The following is a 14,222-nucleotide window of genomic DNA, read 5'->3' as shown; positions in this document are numbered from 1 at the left end:
ATTTTGGGTGATTTTGTTTCACCGGGAAATGACAACTGGAATTACTGCAAATAATCAACATTGTTTTATTTGTTGCTTTTCTTAGCCATCATTTAACACTCCCTCCCACGACTATGTATCTGAAGCATTGGATAATTGAACATTGCACACTTTTTAAACAATTGTACCCACAAAAAAAACATAATACCCAAATATCACTTCATGAAACATTACCCAGCTGGAAAATTCCAGAAAAGTATGTCATGGTTTTAGAAGCTTCTGATAGGCTAATTGACATAATTTGAGTCAATTGGAGGTGTACCTGTGGATGTATTTCAAGGCCTACCTTCAAATGCAGTGCCTCTTTGCTTGACATCATGGGAAAATCAATAGAAATCAGCCAAGACCTCAGAAAAACAATTGTAGACCTCCACAAGTCTGGTTCATCCTTGGGAGCAATTTCCAAATGCCTGCAGGTACCACGTTCGTCTGTACAAACAATAGTACGCAAGTATAAACACCATGGGACCACGCAGCCATCATACCACTCAAGAAGGAGACACGTTCTGTCTCCTAGAGATGAACGTACTTTGGTGCGAAAAGTGCAAGTCAATCCCAGGACAATAGCAAAGGACCTTGTGCTGGAGGAAACAGGTACATGTCACGTCTTGGTCTTAGTATTTTGTGTTTTCTTTAATTATTTGTTCAGGCCAGGGTGTGACATGGGTTTATTGTGTTGTCGTATTGTTTCTTTTGTAGGCATTGGGATTGCGGTTGATTAGGGGTGTGTCTAGCATAGGCTTGGCTGCCTTAGGCGGTTCTCAATCAGAGTCAGGTGATTTTCGTTGTCTCTGATTGGGAACCATATTTAGGTAGCCTGGGTTTCACTGTTTATTTTGTGGGTGATTGTTCCTGTCTCTGTGTAGTGTTCACCAGATAGGCTGTAATAGGTTTTCTCGTTCCGTTTGTTGTTTTGTATATTTATAGTTATTTCATGTATCGCTATTCTTCATTAAAGAAAATGAGTAACCACCACGCTGCATTTTGGTCCGACTCTTCTTCAACAGACGAACGCCGTTACAGAATCACCCACCACACTCGGACCGAGCAGAGTGGTAACGACAGCAGGAACAGCGAGGCAGCGACAGCAGGAACAGCGAAAGGAGGAATGGACATGGGAGGACGTTATGGACAGCAGGAGTATGGGAGTATACGACTTGGGAGGAAATAGACAGGTGGGCGGTCGACCCAGAGAGAGTGCCGGAGCCCGCCTGGGATTCGCTGGAGCAGTGCGAAGAGGGCTATAGGAGAATGGAGTCGAAGAGAAAGACACACGGCGCAGAAAGAAACCCGAAAGTCAGCCCCAAAAATTGATTGGGGCTCAGGGAGAGAGTGGCAGAGTCAGGAGTCAGACCTGAGCCAACTCTCCCTGTTAATCGTGAGGAGCAGCGATCAAAGGACTTCTGGACTTGGGAAGAGATATTGGACGGAAAAGGTCAATGGGCACAGCCTGGTGAATATCGACGCCCCAAAGAAGAACTGGAGCGACGCGGAGCGCGCTGGTATGAAGAGGCAGCACGGCGACGCGGATGGAAGCCTGAGAGTCAGCCCCAAAAATGTATGGGGGGAGGCTCACAGGAAGTATGGCGATGCCAGGTAGGAGACCTGCGCAAACTCCCTGTGCTTACCGGGGAGCTAGAGAGACCGGGCAGGCACGGTGTTATGCTATGGAGCGCACAGTGTCTCCAGTGCGGGAGCATAGCCCGGTGCGGTACATACCAGCTCTTCGTATTGGCCGGGCTAGAGTGGGCATCGAGCCAGGTAAAGTTGGGCAGGCTTGGTGCTCAAGAGCTCCAGTGCGCCTGCACGGTCCAGTCTATCCAGAGCCACCTTCACACACCAGTCCTCCGGTGGCAGCTCCCCGCACCAGGCTTCCTGTGCGTGTCCTCGATCCAGTACCACCAGTTCCAGCACCACGCACCAGGCCTTCAGTGCGCCTCGCCTGTTCAGCGCAGCCATCGTTTTCCTCCTCTCCTGCGCTTTCGGAGTCTCCCGCCTGTTCAGCGCTTCCAGAACTTTCCTCCTCTACAGCGCTGACGGAGCCTCCTGCCTGTTCAGCGCAGCCTGAGCTGCCAGTCTGCATGGAGCAGCCAGAGCTGTCAGTCTGCATGGAGCAGCCAGAGCTGCCAGTCTGCATGGAGCAGCCAGAGCTGTCAGTCTGCATGGAGCAGCCTGAGCTGTCAGTCTGCATGGAGCAGCCAGAGCTGCCAGTCTGCATGGAGCAGCCAGAGCTGTCAGTCTGCATGGAGCAGCCAGAGCTGCCAGTCTGCATGGAGCAGCCAGCGCTGCCAGTTTGCATGGAGCAGCCAGAGCTGCCAGTCTGCACAAAGCTGTCAGTCTGCATGGAGCAGCCAGAGCTGCCAATCTGCATGGAGCAGCCAGAGCTGCCAATCTGCATGGAGCACCCAGAGCTGCCAGTCTGCATGGAGCAGCCAGAGCTGTCAGTCTGCATGGAGCAGCCTGAGCTGTCAGTCTGCATGGAGCAGCCAGAGCTGCCAGTCTGCATGGAGCAGCCAGAGCTGTCAGTCTGCATGGAGCAGCCAGAGCTGCCAGTCTGCATGGAGCAGCCAGAGCTGCCAGTTTGCATGGAGCAGCCAGAGCTGCCAGTCTGCACAAAGCTGTCAGTCTGCATGGAGCAGCCAGAGCTGCCAATCTGCATGGAGCAGCCAGAGCCGCCAATCTGCATGGAGCAGCCAGAGCTGCCAATCGGCATGGAGCAGCCAGAGCTGCCAGTCTACATGGAGCAGCCAGAGCTGTCAGTCTGCATGGAGCAGCCAGAGCAGCTAGATCCGCCAGTCAGCCGTGATCTTCCACATCTGCCAGTCAACCAGATTCTTCCAGATCTGCCAGTCAACCAGACTCTTCCAGATCTGCCAGTCAACCAGAATCTTCCAGATCCGCCAGCCAGCCAGGATCTACCGGAGCCAACTACCTGCCTGAGCTTCATCTCAGTACTGGGCTTCCTCTCAGTACTGGGCTTCCCCTCAGTCCTGAGCTGCCCCTCAGTCCCGTGATTCCCCTCAGTCCCGGGCTGCCCCTCAGTCCAGGGCTGCCCCTCAGTCCCAAGTTGCCCCTCAGTCACGAGCTGCCCCTCAGTCCAGTGGGATTCTGGGTGAGGACTATTAGGCCATGGTCGGCGGCGAGGGTGGATTATCCCAGGATGCAAGGGGGAGGAACTATGACATTTATGGAGTGGTGTCCACGTCCCGAGCCGGAGCCGCCACCATGGACAGACGCCCACCCGGACCCTCCCTATGGTTTTGAGGTGCGTCCGGGAGTCCCCTACCTTAGGGGTTCTGTCACGCCTTGGTCTTAGTATTTTGTGTTTTCTTTAATTATTTGTTCAGGCCAGGGTGTGACATGGGTTTATTGTGTTGTCGTATTGTTTTTTTGTAGGCATTGGGATTGTGGTTGATTAGGGGTGTGTCTAGCATAGGCTTGGCTGCCTGAGGCGGTTCTCAATCAGAGTCAGGTGATTTTCGTTGTCTCTGATTGGGAACCATATTTAGGTAGCCGGGGTTTCACTGTGTATTTTGTGGGTGATTGTTCCTGTCTCTTTGTAGTGTTCACCAGATAGGCTGTAATAGGTTTTCTCGTTCCATTTGTTGTTTTGTATATTTATAGTTATTTCATGTATCGCTATTCTTCATTAAAGAACATGAGTAACCACCACGCTGCATTTTGGTCCGACTCTTCTTCAACAGACGAACGCCGTTACAGTACAAAGTATCTATATCCACTGTAAAACGAGTCCAATATCGCCATAACCTGAAAGGCCGCTCAGCAAGGAAGAAGCCACTGCTCCAAAAACTGCATAAAAAAGCCAGACTACGGTTTACAACTGCACATGGGGACAAAGATCGTACATTTAGGAGAAATGTCCTCTGGTCTGATGAAACAAAAATAGAACTGTTTGGCCTTTATGACCATAGTTACTTTTGAGGAAAGGGGAGGCTTGCAAGCCGAAGAACACCACCGCAACTGTGAAGCACAGGGGTGGCAGCATCATGTTGTGGGGGTGCTTTGCCCCAGGAGGACTGGTGCACTTCACAAAATAGATGGTGTCATGAGGCGGGAAAATTATGTGGATATATTGAAGCGACATTTCAAGACATCAGTCAGGAAGATAAAGGATCTTCCAAATGAACAATGACCCCAAGCATACTTCCAAAGTTATGACTTAAGGACAACAAAGTCAAGGTATTGAGTGGCCATCACAAAGCCCTGACCTCAATCCTACAGAATATTTGTGGGCAGAACTGAAGAAGCGTGTGCGAGCATGGAGGCCTACAAACCTGACTCAGTTACACCAGCTCTATCAGGAGGAATGGGCCAATTCTCCCAATTTATTGGGGGAAGCTTGTGGAAGGCTACCCGAAACCTTTGACCCAAGTTAAACAATTTAAAGGCAATGCTACCAAATACTAATTGAGTGTACGTAAACTTATGACCTACTGGAAATGTGATAAAAAAATAAATAAAAAGCTGAAATAAATCATTCTCTCAACTAATATTCTACATTTCACATTCTTAAAATAAAGTGGTCATCTTAGACAGGGAATTTTTACTAGATTAAATGTCAGGAATTGTGAAAACTGAGTTTAAATCTATTTGGCTAAGGTGTATGTAAACTTCCGACTTCAACTGTATGTGGGGTTTGAGGCAAAGCACAAATTCTTTAAGAACACCCTCAAACTTCAAGAACATTACAAAAAAACACCAATTTGCTATAGGCCATCACTGGGAGACATCACCATGGCTACATACTGAGTATAAAAGCATTTTCCCTGAGTAGTTTTACTGGTGGTGAGGAGTTGGCAGCGTCACTTCAGGTAACTATGCAAAAAGCCATTACTCTACCAGCTGGGTTAAGATGGTTGACACGGAGTACAGAGAGGGGACTGTTCGTTTGCAGTTTTCGTGACAATAGGCGAGACACAGATGCAGACACAGGAGGTAGATGGTTGGAGTCTTACAATGTTTATTATTCCAAAAGGAGTAGGCAAGAGAATGGTTGTGGACAGGCAAAAGGTCAAAACCAGAGTCCAGGAGGTACAGAGTGGCAGACAGGCTTGTGGTCAAGACATGCAGAATGTTCAGGCAGGGGGGTACAAAGTCCAGAAACAGGGGTCAAAACCGGAGGACAAGAAAAAAAGGAGAAAGCAAAAAACAGGAGACCGGGGAAACCGCTGGTTGATTTGGAAACATACAGGACGAACTGGCACAGAGAGGCAGGAAACACAGGGATAAATACACTGGGGAAAATCAGCAACACCTGGAGAGGGTGGAGACAATTATAAGGACAGGCGAAACAGATCAGGGCGTGACAGCAGTAAGATGGAGCATGAAATACCAGTATTTTATGGTTGACAATATTGTATACCTATTGCTGGACAAGTTCCGTACTGATAATTTCAGTGAACATTACCAAGCATTCACTGTGTTTGTTTGTGCTGATGACAAAGTTGTGGTAAAAGTTTATCTGAAATTCTGTCCTTCAAAGTGCTTGCGGTGGTGAGGAGAGCCTTTACATTCTTCCTTTGTTTGACATGACTAAGTAATAGTCAGATTATTGTCAACTTTGTCAAGAAATTTGCATACCTAGTCTTAGGAGGACTTCCACTTGTGTTAAATAGCAACTTTGCAAATGTTCTTGTTCTCATATAGTACATGTACTGAGGTGCCTGTGATGCACTGATTTCATTCTGATGCACCTGTGATGCACTGATTGCATTCTGATCCACCTGTGATGCACTGATTTCATTCTGATCCACCTGTGATGCACTGATTTCATTCTGATGCGCCTGTGATGCACTGATTTCATTCTGATGCGCCTGTGATGCACTGATTTCATTCTGATGCGCTGTGATGCACTGATTGCATTCTGATGCGCTGTGATGCACTGATTTCATTCTGATGCGCTGTGATGCACTGATTTAATTCTGATGCGCTGTGATGCACTGATTTCATTCTGATGCGCTGTGATGCACTGATTGAATTCTGATGCGCTGTGATGCACTGATTGCATTCTGATGCGCTGTGATGCACTGATTTCATTCTGATGAGCTGTGATGCACTGATTTCATTCTGATGCGCTGTGATGCACTGATTTCATTCTGATGTGCCTGTGATGCATCTTTTCATTTTATTATGCCTGTGATGTACTGTTCTCACTTTGGCCTAAATATAGGAAACATAGCAGAGTCATTACTCTGGTAAGGAACCCTTTATTGCTCTTGTTTAACTCACCTACAACTTGCAGGCTTGATTTATGAGTGGGATAAAACCAGACAAAAATTGTTATTTCCTAGTGTGAATAATTAGCGCTTCCTGGTGTGAATTCTCAAGAGTTGATACTCAACACTGAAAGATGTTGCTGCTTAATACTGAGGGTGTGGAAAAAAACACAACCATGGATAATTTAAACATCTGAAGTGTTATTTTCTAACACTCCAAGTGTTTCAATATGAACACTATCAAAAGTTTTACATTATTTGAACACTATATAAACACTGGATGAGTGTTTAACTACACTCCCATGGGTCATTTCAAGTGTTATATCTTAAAACCTCTCTGGGACGCTAACGTCCCACTTGGCCAAAAGCCAGTAAAAATGCAGGGTTCCAAATTCAAATGAATTACTATCAAAATCAAACTTTCATGAAGTCATCATTAAAGCTACACATGTTGTGAATCTTTTCTTATTGAACAAGTTGTTTGTCAGTAAAGTGCAAGGTGTACTCTAACATCTGCTCTGTATCTGTCCCATCTTGGGAGACAAACACAAGACTGTAAAACAACAGGATGGAGCTGCAACTGAGGCGTGTTTAGCAGAGGTGTAACCAGACAAACAGAGGTGTACCAGCAACTAACATCATCACTCTGTTCATCTGGGGAGAGGGAAAGTAGACAGGAGGGTATTCAGAGACGCTGTAGAAACTCTGATACCAATAGGTTATAATAAGGTGAAACATGGAGCACTTAATGCCAGGATTTGACATTCTGATCTCACAAGTGAGAAAAAACAGCTAGTTTTTACATTACCTTCTTTGCTCTTATTCTTTACCACATTGTGTTTGATGAGCATGAAATGCTCTTGTAAACATGGTGTTAAACCAGAGGTTACCTATAACCAGTGTATCATCTACATGTTGATTCCAGCTCTGATCTTGATTCTCTGACTCTCTGGATGGACGGAGAGTTTCAACGAGTCTTGAGAATTACATGCAGATGTGATTTGTGTGGAAGAATTTTTGGAATCCTCTTTAAGGCGACTGCTATAGGGTTGCTGTGGGTTGTGTCTGTGTTTATTGATGGAGACTGGTACGTGTGCTATGAAAGAGCAACGCCTCTGCAGGAAAACACCACACCCTCCCAAGAGGATCTAGAAAATCAACTCGAAACTAATTTCAAAAGGGAATCCATGGTGGGTACATTTAATTATTTACTTGTTATTTATTAAAATTCCCTAGAGTGTTGAGGGGAGGTGGAGACCAGAGTGTTGAGGAGGTGGAGACCAGAGTGTTGAGGGAGGTGGAGACCAGAGTGTTGAGTGGAGGTGAAGACCGGAGGTGGAGACCAGAGGTTGAGGGAGGTGGAGACCAGAGGTTGAGGGAGGAGACCAGGAGGTTGAGGGGAGGTGGAGACCAGAGTGTTGAGTGGAGGTGGAGACCAGAGGTTGAGGGGAGGTGGAGACCAGAGGTTAAGGGAGGTGGAGACCAGAGTGTTGAGTGGAGGTGGAGACCGAGGTGGAGACCAGAGTGTTGAGTGGAGGTGGAGACCAGAGTGTTGAGGGAGGTGGAGACCAGAGTGTTGAGGGAGGTGGAGACCAGAGTGTTGAGGGGAGGTGGAGACCAGAGTGTTGAGGGAGGTGGAGACCAGAGTGTTGAGGGGAGGAGACCAGAGTGTTGAGTGGAGATGGAGACCAGAGTGTTGAATGGAGGTGGAGACCGCAGGTGGAGACCAGAGTGTTGAGGGAGGTGGAGACCAGAGTGTTGAGAGTGGAGGTGGAGACCGGAGGTGGAGACCAGAGTGTTGAGTGGAGGTGGAGACCAGAGTGTTGAGTGGAGGTGGAGACCAGAGTGTTGAGGGGAGGTGGAGACCAGAGGTTAAGGGAGGTGGAGACCAGAGTGTTGAGTGGAGGTGGAGACCGGAGGTGGAGACCAGAGTGTTAAGTGGAGGTGGAGACCGGAGGTGGAGACCAGAGTGTTAAGGGGAGATGGAGACCAGAGTGTTGAGGGAGGTGAGACCAGAGTGTTGAGTGGAGGTGGATACCAGAGTGTTGAGTGGAGGTGAAGACCGGAGGTGGAGACCAGAGTGTTGAGGGGAGGTGGAGACCAGAGGTTGAGGGGAGGTGGAGACCAGAGTGTTGAGTGGAGGTGGAGACCAGAGTGTTGAGGGAGGTGGAGACCGGAGGTGGAGACCAGAGTGAGTGGAGGTGGAGACCAGAGTGTTGAGTGGAGGTGGAGACCAGAGTGTTGAGTGGAGGTGGAGACCAGAGTGTTGAGTGGAGGTGGAGACCAGAGTGTTGAGGAGGTGGAGACCAGAGTGTTAAGGGAGGTGGAGACCAGAGGTTGGAGGGAGGTGGAGACCGAGGTGGAGACCAGAGTGTTAAGTGGAGGTGGAGACCGAGGTGGAGACCAGAGTGTTGAGTGGAGGTGGAGACCAGAGTGTTGAGTGGAGGTGGAGACCAGAGGTGGAGACCAGAGTGTTAAGGAGGTGGAGACCAGAGTGTTAAGGGAGGTGGAGACCAGAGTGTTGAGTGGAGGTGGAGACCGGAGGTGGAGACCAGAGTGTTAAGGGAGGTGGAGACCAGAGGTTGAGGGAGGTGGAGACCAGAGTGTTAAGGTAAGGTGGAGACCAGAGTGTTGAGGGAGGTGGAGACCGAGGTGGAGACCAGAGTGTTAAGTGGAGGTGGAGACCGGAGGTGGAGACCAGAGTGTTGAGGGAGGTGGAGACCAGAGTGTTGAGTGGAGGTGGAGACCGGAGGTGGAGACCAGAGTGTTAAGGGAGGTGGAGACCAGAGTGTTAAGGGGAGGTGGAGACCAGAGTGTTGAGTGGAGGTGGAGACCGAGGTGGAGACCAGAGTGTTAAGGAGGTGGAGACCAGAGTGTTGAGGGAGGTGGAGACCAGAGTGTTAAGGTAAGGTGGAGACCAGAGTGTTGAGTGGAGGTGGAGACCGGAGGTGGAGACCAGAGTGTTGAGTGGAGGTGGAGACCAGAGTGTTGAGTGGAGGTGGAGACCAGAGTGTTGAGGGGAGGTGGAGACCAGAGTGTTAAGGGGAGGTGAAGACCGGAGGTGGAGACCAGAGTGTTAAGGGGAGGTGGAGACCAGAGTGTTGAGGGGAGGTGGAGACCAGAGTGTTAAGGGGAGGTGGAGACCAGAGTGTTAAGGGGAGGTGGAGACCAGAGTGTTAAGGGGAGGTGGAGACCAGAGTGTTAAGGGGAGATGGAGACCAGAGTGTTGAGGGGAGGTGGAGACCAGAGTGTTAAGGGGAGGTGGAGACCAGAGTGTTGAGTGGAGGTGGAGACCGGAGGTGGAGACCAGAGTGTTGAGTGGAGGTGAAGACCGAGGTGGAGACCAGAGTGTTGAGGGAGGTGGAGACCAGAGTATTAAGGGAGGTGGAGACCAGAGTATTAAGGGAGGTGGAGACCAGAGTGTTAAGGGGAGATGGAGACCAGAGTGTTGAGGGGAGGTGGAGACCAGAGTGTTAAGGGAGGTGGAGACCAGAGTGTTGAGGAGGTGGAGACCGGAGGTGGAGACCAGAGTGTTGAGTGGAGGTGGAGACCAGAGTGTTGAGTGGAGGTGGAGACCAGAGTGTTGAGGGGAGGTGGAGACCAGAGTATTAAGGGGAGGTGGAGACCAGAGTATTAAGGGGAGGTGGAGACCAGAGTGTTAAGGGGAGATGGAGACCAGAGTGTTGAGGGGAGGTGGAGACCAGAGTGTTAAGGGAGGTGGAGACCAGAGTGTTGAGTGGAGGTGGAGACCGAGGTGGAGACCAGAGTGTTGAGTGGAGGTGGAGACCAGAGTGTTGAGTGGAGGTGGAGACTGGAGGTGGAGACCAGAGTGTTGAGGGAGGTGGAGACCAGAGTGTTGAGTGGAGGTGGAGACCAGAGTGTTGAGTGGAGATGGAGACCAGAGTGTTGAATGGAGGTGGAGACCGCAGGTGGAGACCAGAGGTGAGTTCAGTTTGCTTGAATGTTTGCTTATAATAATAATAATAATAATAATAATATCATTGCAGAACGGCTTGTACTGAACAAAACGTTTACCCAAAAGTTTCTTGTACGTTCATGAACAGATCAGTCTCGACTTTATGGTATGTTTGCCCTTGTTTGGTGGGTGTGGCGAGGTGTGTCTTGAAGCAATGAGTGACATATTTAAAGCGCAGTGACCATGCAGATCATCGTTCCCCAAGACAAAATCCAACCCCTCCCTGTTTTTCAAGTGGTCATTCAGTACAGTACCGTTTCCCTTCAATTGAACTTTTCAGAACATAAAAACATATTGAACACAGCCCAGAGTATTGAGTGGAGGTGGAGAACAGTGTGTTAAGGGGAGGTGGAGACCAGAGTATTAAGGGGAAGTGGAGACCAGAGTGTTAAGGGGAGGTGGAGACCAGAGTGTTGAGGGGAGGTGGAGACCAGAGTATTAAGGGGAGGTGGAGACCAGAATGTTAAGGGGAGGTGGAGACCAGAGTGTTAAGGGGAGGTGGAGACCAGAGTGTAAAGGGGAGGTGGAGACCAGAGTGTTGAGGTGGGGGGATGGAGACCAGAGTGTTGAGGGGAAGTGGAGACCAGAGTGTTGAGGGAGGTGGAGACCAGAGTGTTAAGGGAGGTGGAGACCAGAGTGTTGAGGTGGGGGGGTGGAGACCAGAGTGTTGAGGGGAAGTGGAGACCAGAGTGTTGAGGGAGGTGGAGACCAGAGTGTTGAGGGGAGGTGGAGACCAGTGTTGAGGGTGGGTGGAGACCAGTGTTGAGGGAGGTGGAGACCAGAGTGTTGAGGGGAGGTGGAGACCAGTGTTGAGGGAGGTGGAGACCAGAGTGTTAAGGGGAGGTGGGACCAGTGTTGAGGGAGGTGGAGACCAGAGTGTTGAGGGGAGGTGGAGACCAGAGTGTTGAGTGGAGGTGGAGACCGGAGGTGGAGACCAGAGTGTTAAGGGGAGGTGGAGACCAGAGTGTTGAGGGGAGGTGGAGACCAGAGTGTTAAGGGGAGGTGGAGACCAGAGTGTTAAGGGGAGGTGGAGACCAGAGTGTTGAGGGGAGGTGGAGACCAGAGTGTTGAGTGGAGGTGGAGACCAGAGTGTTGAGTGGAGGTGAAGACCGGAGGTGGAGACCAGAGTGTTGAGGGGAGGTGGAGACCAGAGTGTTGAGGGGAGGTGGAGACCAGAGTGTTGAGTGGAGGTGGGGACCGGAGGTGGAGACCAGAGTATTAAGGGAGGGTGAGACCAGAGTATTAAGGGAGTTGGAGACCAGAGTGTTAAGGGAGGTGGAGACCAGAGTGTTAAGGGAGGTGGAGACCAGAGTGTTAAGGGGAGGTGGAGACCAGAGTGTTGAGTGGAGGTGGAGACCGAGGTGGAGACCAGAGTATTAAGGGAGGTGGAGACCAGAGTGTTGAGGGAGGTGGAGACCAGAGTGTTAAGGGGAGGTGGAGACCAGAGTGTTAAGGGGAGGTGGAGACCAGAGTGTTGAGTGGAGGTGGAGACCGGAGGTGGAGACCAGAGTGTTAATGGGAGGTGGAGACCAGAGTGTTGAGGGGAGGTGGAGACCAGAGTGTTAAGGGAGGTGGAGACCAGAGTGTTGGAGTGGAGGTGGAGACCAGAGTGTTGAGGGGAGGTGGAGACTGGAGGTGGAGACCAGAGTGTTGAGGGGAGGTGGAGACCAGAGTGTTGAGTGGAGGTGGAGACCAGAGTGTTAAGGGGAGGTGGAGACCAGAGTGTTAAGGGGAGGTGGAGACCAGAGTGTTGAGGGAGGTGGAGACCAGAGTGTTGAGGGAGGTGGAGATCAGAGTGTTGAGGGGAGGTGGAGACCAGAGTGTTAAGGGGAGGTGGAGACCAGAGTGTTGAGGAGGTGGAGACCAGAGTGTTGAGGGAGGTGGAGACCAGAGTGTTGAGGGGAGGTGGAGACCAGAGTGTTGAGGGGAGGTTGAGACCAGAGTGTTGAGTGGAGGTGGAGACCAGAGTTTTGAGGGGAGGTGGAGACCAGAGTGTTGAGGGGAGGTTGAGACCAGAGTGTTGAGTGGAGGTGGAGACCAGAGTGTTGAGGGGAGGTGGAGACCAGAGTGTTGAGGGGAGGTGGAGACCAGAGTGTTGAGGGGAGGTTGAGACCAGAGTGTTGAGTGGAGGTGGAGACCAGAGTTTTGAGGGGAGGTGGAGACCAGAGTGTTGAGGGAGGTTGAGACCAGAGTGTTGAGTGGAGGTGGAGACCAGAGTGTTGAGGGGAGGTGGAGACCAGAGTGTTGAGTGGAGGTGGAGACCAGAGTGTTGAGTGGAGGTGGAGACCGGAGGTGGAGACCAGAGTTGAGTTCAGTTTGCTTGAACGTTTGCTTCATTGCAGAACGGCTTGTACTGAACAAAACGTTTACCCAAAAGTTTCTTGTACGTTCATGAACAGATCAGTCTCGACTTTATGGTATGTTTGCCCCTGTTTGGTGGGTGTGGCGAGGTGTGTCTTGAAGCAATGAGTGACATATTTAAAGCGCAGTGACCATGCAGATCATCGTTCCCCAAGACAAAATCCAACACCTCCCTGTTTTTCAAGTGGTCATTCAGTACAGTACCGTTTCCCTTCAATTGAACTTTTCAGAACATAAAAACATATTGAACACAGCCCAGAGTATTGAGTGGAGGTGGAGAACAGTGTGTTAAGGGGAGGTGGAGACCAGAGTGTTAAGGGGAGGTGGAGACCAGAGTGTTGAGGGGAGGTGGAGACCAGTGTTGAGGGGGGATGGAGACCAGTGTTGAGGGGGGATGGAGACCAGTGTTGAGGGGGGGGTGGAGACCAGTGTTGAGGGAGGTGGAGACCAGTGTTGAGGGGGGTGAAGACCAGTGTTGAGGGGGTGGAGACCAGTGTTGAGGGGAGGTGGAGACCAGTGTTGAGGGGGGTGGAGACCAGTGTTGAGGGGGTGGAGACCAATGTTGAGGGGGATGGAGACCAGTGTTGAGGGGGTGGAGGCCAGTGTTGAGGGAGGTGGAGACCAGTGTTGAGGGGGGTGGAGACCAGTGTTGAGGGAGGTGGAGACCAGTGTTGAGGGGGGGTGGAGACCAGTGTTGAGGGGGATGGAGACCAGTGTTGAGGGGGTGGAGACCGGTGTTGAGGGAGGTGGAGACCAGTGTTGAGGGGGTGGAGACCAGTGTTGAGGGGGGTGGAGACCAGTGTTGAGGGGGGGATGGAGACCAGTGTTGAGGGGGTGGAGACCGGTGTTGAGGGAGGTGGAGACCAGAGTGTTGAAGTGGGGGGGTGGAGCCCTGATTATTTAGGGGGGACCAGAGTATTCGGTGGAGAGGGACACACAAGGGTATTGGGGGCGACACAAGTATTGTATGGTCTAAATATTATATTTCCTTTAACATGAAAACACATTTTGTTTCAGGTTTGGGGCTTGATACTGGTTCTGGTTCTGCTTTTTGCGAATTCTATTCTGACTGCAATACCATGGAGTGATATCTGTAGTATCTGTACAACATATGAACGTATTAACGATTTGATGATGGACAGAAAAATCAAAACGTATCACAGGGCACTATATGAGGAGAATATGAGGGAAGAGATAGACATTCTTATTGAAAAGACTTAAAGAGAACAGCTAAGGAGCGTGTAGTTCTTAAAATCAAGGAACTACTACAGCCCTCTTCGACTGCAGCCCCTCCAACCCCCACCACACAGGGAGGAGACAGGCCAACCTCGACAACCCCCACCACACAGGGAGGAGACAGGGCAAGCAGCAGCACCTGTCCTGAGGAGGAAGATAGTAGCAGCAGCACCAGTTCTGAGGAGGAAGATAGTAGGAGCAGCACCACCCATCCTGAGATGGAAGATAGTAGCAGCAGCACCACCCATCCTGAGATGGAAGATAGTAGCAGCAGCACCAGTTCTGAGGAGGAAGATAGTAGGAGCAGCACCACCCATCCTGAGGAGGAAGATAGTAGCAGCAGCACCAGTTCTGAGGAGGAAGATAGTAGGAGC

Source organism: Oncorhynchus gorbuscha, linkage group LG05, assembly GCF_021184085.1.
Source record: "Oncorhynchus gorbuscha isolate QuinsamMale2020 ecotype Even-year linkage group LG05, OgorEven_v1.0, whole genome shotgun sequence".
Taxonomy (NCBI): Eukaryota; Metazoa; Chordata; class Actinopteri; order Salmoniformes; family Salmonidae; genus Oncorhynchus; species Oncorhynchus gorbuscha.
This window is presented reverse-complemented; position numbering follows the sequence as displayed.